Below are 6618 nucleotides of genomic sequence, written 5' to 3' on the forward strand. Positions count from 1 at the left end.
TTGCTGTGAACGGGATATTTTAGGAGTCTGGAGAGCAGCGAGCGTCTCACCCCGACAGGAGCTCGAGCTCTGCGCACGTCCGCCCGTCTGTGTTTCTGTTTGAACCCACACAGGCTGCGACTGCAGGCGAGCTGGAGAAGCGCTAGATCGCTGTGAGTACGGTGGATGAGGCACCCAGGAAAGGATATCACGGTGGGCAGAGGAAAGGAGGCTTTAAAAACTGCTGCTCGACAAAAAATTTTGAAAGGTAAGAACCCGTGGCTTAATTATAATTGATGTATTGGTGGAAAACAGCTGTTTCTTCCCTAAAGTGTCCATTAAAGTTGTTTATTTATTGAAATGTGTTTTTTTTGTTTTGTTTTGTTTGTTTTTTACTTCGGGTAGAAATCAACTGAAATAAACGAGAAAGGTTAGTTCAAACAATGCATATGCTCTTCATTGAACAATAATAATATAAATATTTAAACTCTATGTGATGAAGGACTGGCATCTTGATTTAGGAGTGTTTTAGGGATGTAAGTAAATGCAGGGATCTTCACTATTATTACAGAAGCTGCTCTTTTTTTCTCTTTTAATCCTAAATATACTCACATCTTCAAGTGCTGCTTTTGCTTCAGAAAGAAGACTAGTACCTGTGTCTGTCTGAGCTGCAAACTGTTGACTTCAGCTGGCAAAAGGTTTTTGATGCAAGTCATTAAAAAAAGAGCTTTTGTTATTTGCCAAATATTCTTCAGATTGTAAAACTCCTGACCTCCTACTCCAACATATTCCGCTTTTAGCAAAATTATTTTCAGCAAAAGAAAAGACAGCAGGCAGAATGCGGACAAACACACTGACACACACTTCCCACGCAGCCTCCATCTCTCTCTCTCTTTCCCTCTGCTTATGCATCCATCACCATGCATCATTCTCGGGATGCAGTTGGACGATAGAAACTGCGTGAGTCACCACAGCAGCTTCAGGGGAGCCGGTGTGAATGTTTCACGACGTAAAGCTTCCCACTCTGTGTTTATGATTGATTTATGGCATTTTAAATAACATCACCCACACATGCGCACGCATTCAACCCTTTTATCTCTCCTCCTCTCTTTTGATCTCTCTTAAATTCAAATGAGCGGATTTTGGAAGCAGCGTCTGTAGATACATTTCGCCAAAAATGCAGCATCGTGTAACAACATTAAAGGATTAGATCAGACATTGTACGTTGCACATACAGTGTGTGGGTGCTGTAGTGTGGGAACGTATACATCTGAAAGATGTTTTATTAATGCCCCAACATGAACTCATAGTTCATGTTGTGCAGGTTTATCACTTGTTAGATGCAAATGACAATGTATAGAACAAAAACTCCAGGTGAAGAATGCGAAAGATTAAATGTGATCAAACGTGAAGCTTCTTTGTTTGTGTGCTGATGTTTTGGTCCTTGCTGATACTCATTTGTCTGTGTGTGCATGTTTTCCAGCAGGAGTCTGAGGGCGATGTGGAGGATCAGATCAGCTCTGATTTAAACTCCGGTCTGAGAGCTGAATCGGCCGTGGCCCAATCGGCAGCAGGTAATTAAACCTTCTGTCTCTTCCTGCAAACCAACATCTCTCAACCAGGAATTAAGAGTGATGTGACAGAAGTCTGCTCTCTTAATGTTTATAGCTCACACCTTTCCATAGATTACATTAACTGGACATGACCTCTAGTGGCCGTGTGCATTAACTGAATGCAGCAAAGGTAGAAAGGAAAGTTTTCAAATAATAAAATTACTGAAAATAAAATTGGTATTAATACATGGCAAAATAATACACGCTTATTTGTTTAAAATAATACATTCAAATCACGAAAAAAATCTAACACAAACTTAAAAATATAAAAACCAACTGAGTCAAATACCTAAAAAGAGAGAAAACGTTACATAAAAATATGAACACATTAAATAAATTTAAAGAAATTCCACAAAGTGACCCAAACTAACTAAACAAAGATGAAAATGACCAGAAGAAGAAAGGGACCAGTTGTTGCAGGTAGACAGAGAGACACATTAAATCAATAGAAAATGATACAAAACCAATAAAGCGGACACGGATAACTGTAAAGCACCACAGAGCACTGCCATATGCAGTGTTAGAGGATTGAAAAAGTAAAGAAATGACCTCAAAAACACATGAAAAAAGGAAATAAACCCTAAACTAACCAGAGATGGGATGAAATCTGACCATAGAGAGTGAGGAATGACCTGAAAAGGAGGCAAAATATGACAAACACGCGTGCATGATCTGCAAAACAACTGTGGGAGCAAAAAAAAACGTATCCACAATGACTCAATAACCAAAGCAAAGCTGTAGTTTCAGTCTTTAAGTCTGTCCTGAGAGGCTGAACTGTCTTGCAGTCTGTGCAAAAATGTACATATATTGGATTTTGGTGATATAGATAATTATCACCAGCTTTAATCCAAGAATACAGAGACCAACATTCACCTTATATCACATGGAAGCAGTTTTTGCTCTGGATAAGCACTCAAGTTAAAACCAGCCAGTGAAATCCCCTCAGTGTAACACAGAGGCTTCAGCACATTATGATTGTTGTGCTGTGGTGGCGGCAGAAAGCAGTGATCTCTGTGTGGTTGCCTCCAGCAGCTCCTTCCCCGTGAGAGAGACCAAACCATTCAACAACGTCGAAAGTTGCTTACTTCAAGAGGAAATATGCGGAGGAGGAGGATTTACACCGAGGCCTACGTGGATATTTTCAAAAAGTGTGTGTTCTTTTCTTCTTCTTTTGTTGTTTTCATGCCAGCGTGACTTGATTTTCTGTGCCTGAAAGACCTTAATACAACAGCTGAAACGTTTGGTGACTTCATAGCTGAACAGGCTCGCCAAATGTTTCTGGCTTATTACTTCTTTTCTACTGCCTCTTCCTTCTTTTGTCTTCTTTCTTTGCTTCTGTGCATTCTCGACATTCACAATTCTCTCCATCACTTTAACGGTTTCACTCTTTATTAGCTGGCCTTCATCACATCACATCCTTCAACTTTATTCTGGCATCCTATACAGTCTCCACTGTTTCTCTGCTTTGAATACCTAAAGTGTTCACTGTACCTTTAAAGGTTTATGCATTTCAGGCATGAATGCAGTTCTACAAAAAGAATATGTTACAAATAAAAGTCGTGCAATAAAAAATGATACCTAGGAATATATACAAGTATAATCAGGAATTGGGAAAATATTCTAGTTCCCTGTTCCAGCTCAGTGAACTGCAGCTATATATATATGTGTGTGTGTGTTAATTAATAATTAATTAAATTAATTAATAAATGACATCATTTAGCCAAAGTCACAATCATGGTGGTTATTTTTTTTCAGTCTATTTTTTAATCACTTAGAGGAAAAACACCCAAGGTTCACTTTTTGAGAAGCTAAAAAAATGTGAGATTTGTCCAATTTTTCTATGATAACGCACTTTTTTGCCCTTCTATTCCGGTCAATCATTTCCTGTCTCAGCTCAGAGTTTCACTTCATAATAAAAGCACCATATGTTGGAAGCGCTTTAAAGACTAGCTAAAGCTGCCATTGTTTGTAATGCAGTAAAAAACTACAGGATTATGTTTGAAAATAGCAGCATTAAACATTATAAAAGTATTTAAGGATGGTGCTCAAAATGTGCGTTCTCCCATTGCCTCCTGGAAAAAGCTATTTAGAAACTTTGTGGGCAACAGCCATCAGAAGCATTTTTTAGGAAGACTATCAAAGATTTGTTTAACAGAAATGTTCCATTTTTGAAATCTTCTCATTTAAGTTTGCTTGCTTTACAATTTTAAAGCACAACTGCAGTTTAATCACAAAAGGTGGACAAACTAAGCAAACTGGATGGAAACCCTTTTTCTACATGTCTACATAGATAATTGATTGTGTGTATTAGAGAGGTAAACTCAAACAATTTTACATAAAAAATACAATGGGATTAAATGAAGGCAGGAGAGGGAAAATATCTCCAGCTAACTTTATTTTAAATAGGTCAGTTATAAAATACATTATGTTACAAAGGTAAAGTTTGCTGTTTCAAACCACATTCAACCCCCTTTTTAATGCACGCTAAAATACCTTCAGTAATAATAATTAAAAAATATATTTTTTCTGATGTTTTTTGAAAATTCTCAGTATAAATTGTCAAAATAAAAAAAAATGTAAAGACACAATCTGATCTGCTGCCTTCACGTTTGCCACTTGCAGCACTTGATACTGCAGGAGGACCGGAGCTGCATCCTGAGGCTGTCCCTGGAGAAACTAAGGTTCCTGGAAGATCCCGAGGCCTACCTGAGGCGCTCCGTCCTCATCAACAACCTGCTGAGAAAAATCCACCATGAGGAGGAGGAGCTGGAGGCTGAGGAGGAGGAAGAAGAAGATGAAGTAGATGAAGAGGAAGAAGAGGAGGGAGTTATCGGGGATAGGGGGCAGCGGAGGCTGATGTACCCAGACAGGAAGAGAGTGAAGGTGCTGGTGACAGACTGCTGCTCCCCGGGCTTTGGCCTGGAGGAGCTGCAGCACTACCGGCTGGTGCCGTGTTACCCATCAGCTGGTTGCCTGTACAGCCTGGGTACCTGCCCGGGCCTCACCCCAAACCACCAGGTCCTCCTGTACAACCTGGATGACAATGGCTGACTCTCTGCTCCTCACCGCCAGGCCTCTTTTCAAAGCTGGGAACTGCAGCGTCGGTTCATGTCACAGGCATGTGGACTCGCACTGTTTGCTCCAACCAGCAGGAGGAAGGCTGCTGCTGCTGCTGCTGTTTTTCTCCCTGTTCGCTAAAAATGCTTTGAGGGGAATGTGTCGCAGGCTCTGTTTCGTGCATCAGCAGGACGTCGCCTCTTCTCGTCACCTTGCTGAGAAGCAGTGGTGGATTCAAGAATCTGAGAGACCATTTTCTTCTTCTGCCTCAGGAGTGTTGATATTAAACTCTGCAGCAGCATTACTGCTATTTACTGTTTGTGCAAATGTAAGAGACTTTAAGCAGGCAGCATTTTTTTTAAATTCTTTGCAGCTGTAGTATTATTGATTTTTATTGTTACTGTTGCTCATGTAAACTGTGAGCGCATTCAGGGATTTACAGACTGCTGGCTACTTTTGATGCACCTTGGCTTGCGTGGAGAATATTTGCTGATTTGCTTCTGTTATCTTTTTATGCTACTGTGTGATTTATGAAATATTCTGTGTAACATTCCCTGGATCGTGTGAATTCTAATGCTATGAAGAACTCAAGGCACTCATTCCCCCGGGTGCGTTTACTGCCTGTGGGAAGACTGTTTTCTCTCTGTGGTCGATGTCCCGTGATTATGTTTTCATTTTGCAGCACTTTGCTGCCCCCTGCTGGTGGAAAAAAATTATCTCAAAGCATTTATTAGTAGTCTGTGTTCAAATAAGAAAACAGAGGAATGCTTACTTTAAACCTCATTCTGATTTAGCATTAATAGATGTTATATACAGATTATAACCCACTATAGATGTAAAGAGATTTATCAACGATTATAACATCTGCTGAAACATACAATATAGCAAACATTTAACACGTTTTCAAATGAGTTATAACTGTTGGCAAACACTATTATTACCATACCACCAACATGTAGTCTGCATAGTCTAAATATCCCAGATTATACATATATGTATAATAAAGAGAGATAATGCTAGTGGCAGTAAATACCTAAATATAAAAGTTTTTTTTCTTTTGCTATGTAAAAAGGAGGAAATATTTTTTTGTCAGTTCTATGAAGTCAAAATACTTTTTTTCTGATACCAAATATTGCTTTTGTGAATGCATTTCAGCCTCGTGGTGTTTTAATGCTGGATTTCAGAGACCAGAAGGCCTTTAACTTGATGTTGCATTCCATTTTTTTCTTACTATGGTTCCAGCACCAGTAGTGTTTTCACAGAGGACCGAGGTTTGCTAAAGTGGTCAGAAAATAGGTTATTTAACACGGCACATTGGTGCTTTATAAAGCTGACTTACTTGCTGTATGACAACAGCGATTAATTATCCATCCTTCTTCTGTGTCTTTTCGTGTGTTCAGTGTCTATCCAGGAGTTTTACTGATTTTTGCAATGTGCATCTTGATAACAATCACTTAAATGGAAAAATAAAGGAAAATAAGGTAAAACAACAATGACAAACTAAAGGCAACTATTAAAGAAAAGCTTGATATTTTAAATCAAGAATTTATATTTTGATGAATATGAATAGTCTGTATTTAAGAAACTATTTTGAAAAAGGGCCGTTAAACTTTTTTCATGTGATTGATTATCAAATAAAGTATGTAATGTGACATTTTTGTTTCATTTTTTAATATTTCGACCTCTCTATCAACAAAGCGCGGTCACGTCACGCCATGACGTTTTCAGTTCCGTTGAATGTTGTGCGTGCGCGCCGGAACCACCGTTGCTTTCATGTGCTCCTAACAAAGACAGACTTTACAACCTCACATCAGCAACCGTCACCTCTGCAGAGAGTTTGTAACAGAACATAATTACGTCATTTGATAAAGCACAACTTTTAAATATTACGGTCTGTAAACTAGAACTTTACACAATTTAATTTCAAGCCTTTATGAACTGGATAGCAGTTACGTTTCTGCACCCACAA

At 38.9% G+C, this 6618-nt stretch overlaps 1 long non-coding RNA gene across 2 annotated transcripts; it reads left to right on the top strand.

The window, feature by feature from the left end:
* Positions 1 to 6258, top strand: LOC146646088 (uncharacterized). 2 transcript variants are annotated; one of them, XR_014908772.1, is made up of 4 exons: positions 1 to 247; positions 1463 to 1553; positions 2622 to 2740; positions 4215 to 6258. It is a non-coding gene; the product is annotated as an uncharacterized LOC146646088 (long non-coding RNA). The 2 variants fall into 2 exon arrangements; XR_014908773.1 differs by having other exon boundaries at positions 2625 to 2740.
* The last annotated feature ends 360 nt before the right edge of the window (positions 6259 to 6618 follow it).

The sequence above is a fragment of the Rhamphochromis longiceps genome, linkage group LG19 (assembly GCF_057381845.1).
Source record: "Rhamphochromis longiceps isolate RC_006_pf linkage group LG19, R_longiceps_female_GT1.1, whole genome shotgun sequence".
NCBI classification, from domain to species: Eukaryota; Metazoa; Chordata; class Actinopteri; order Cichliformes; family Cichlidae; genus Rhamphochromis; species Rhamphochromis longiceps.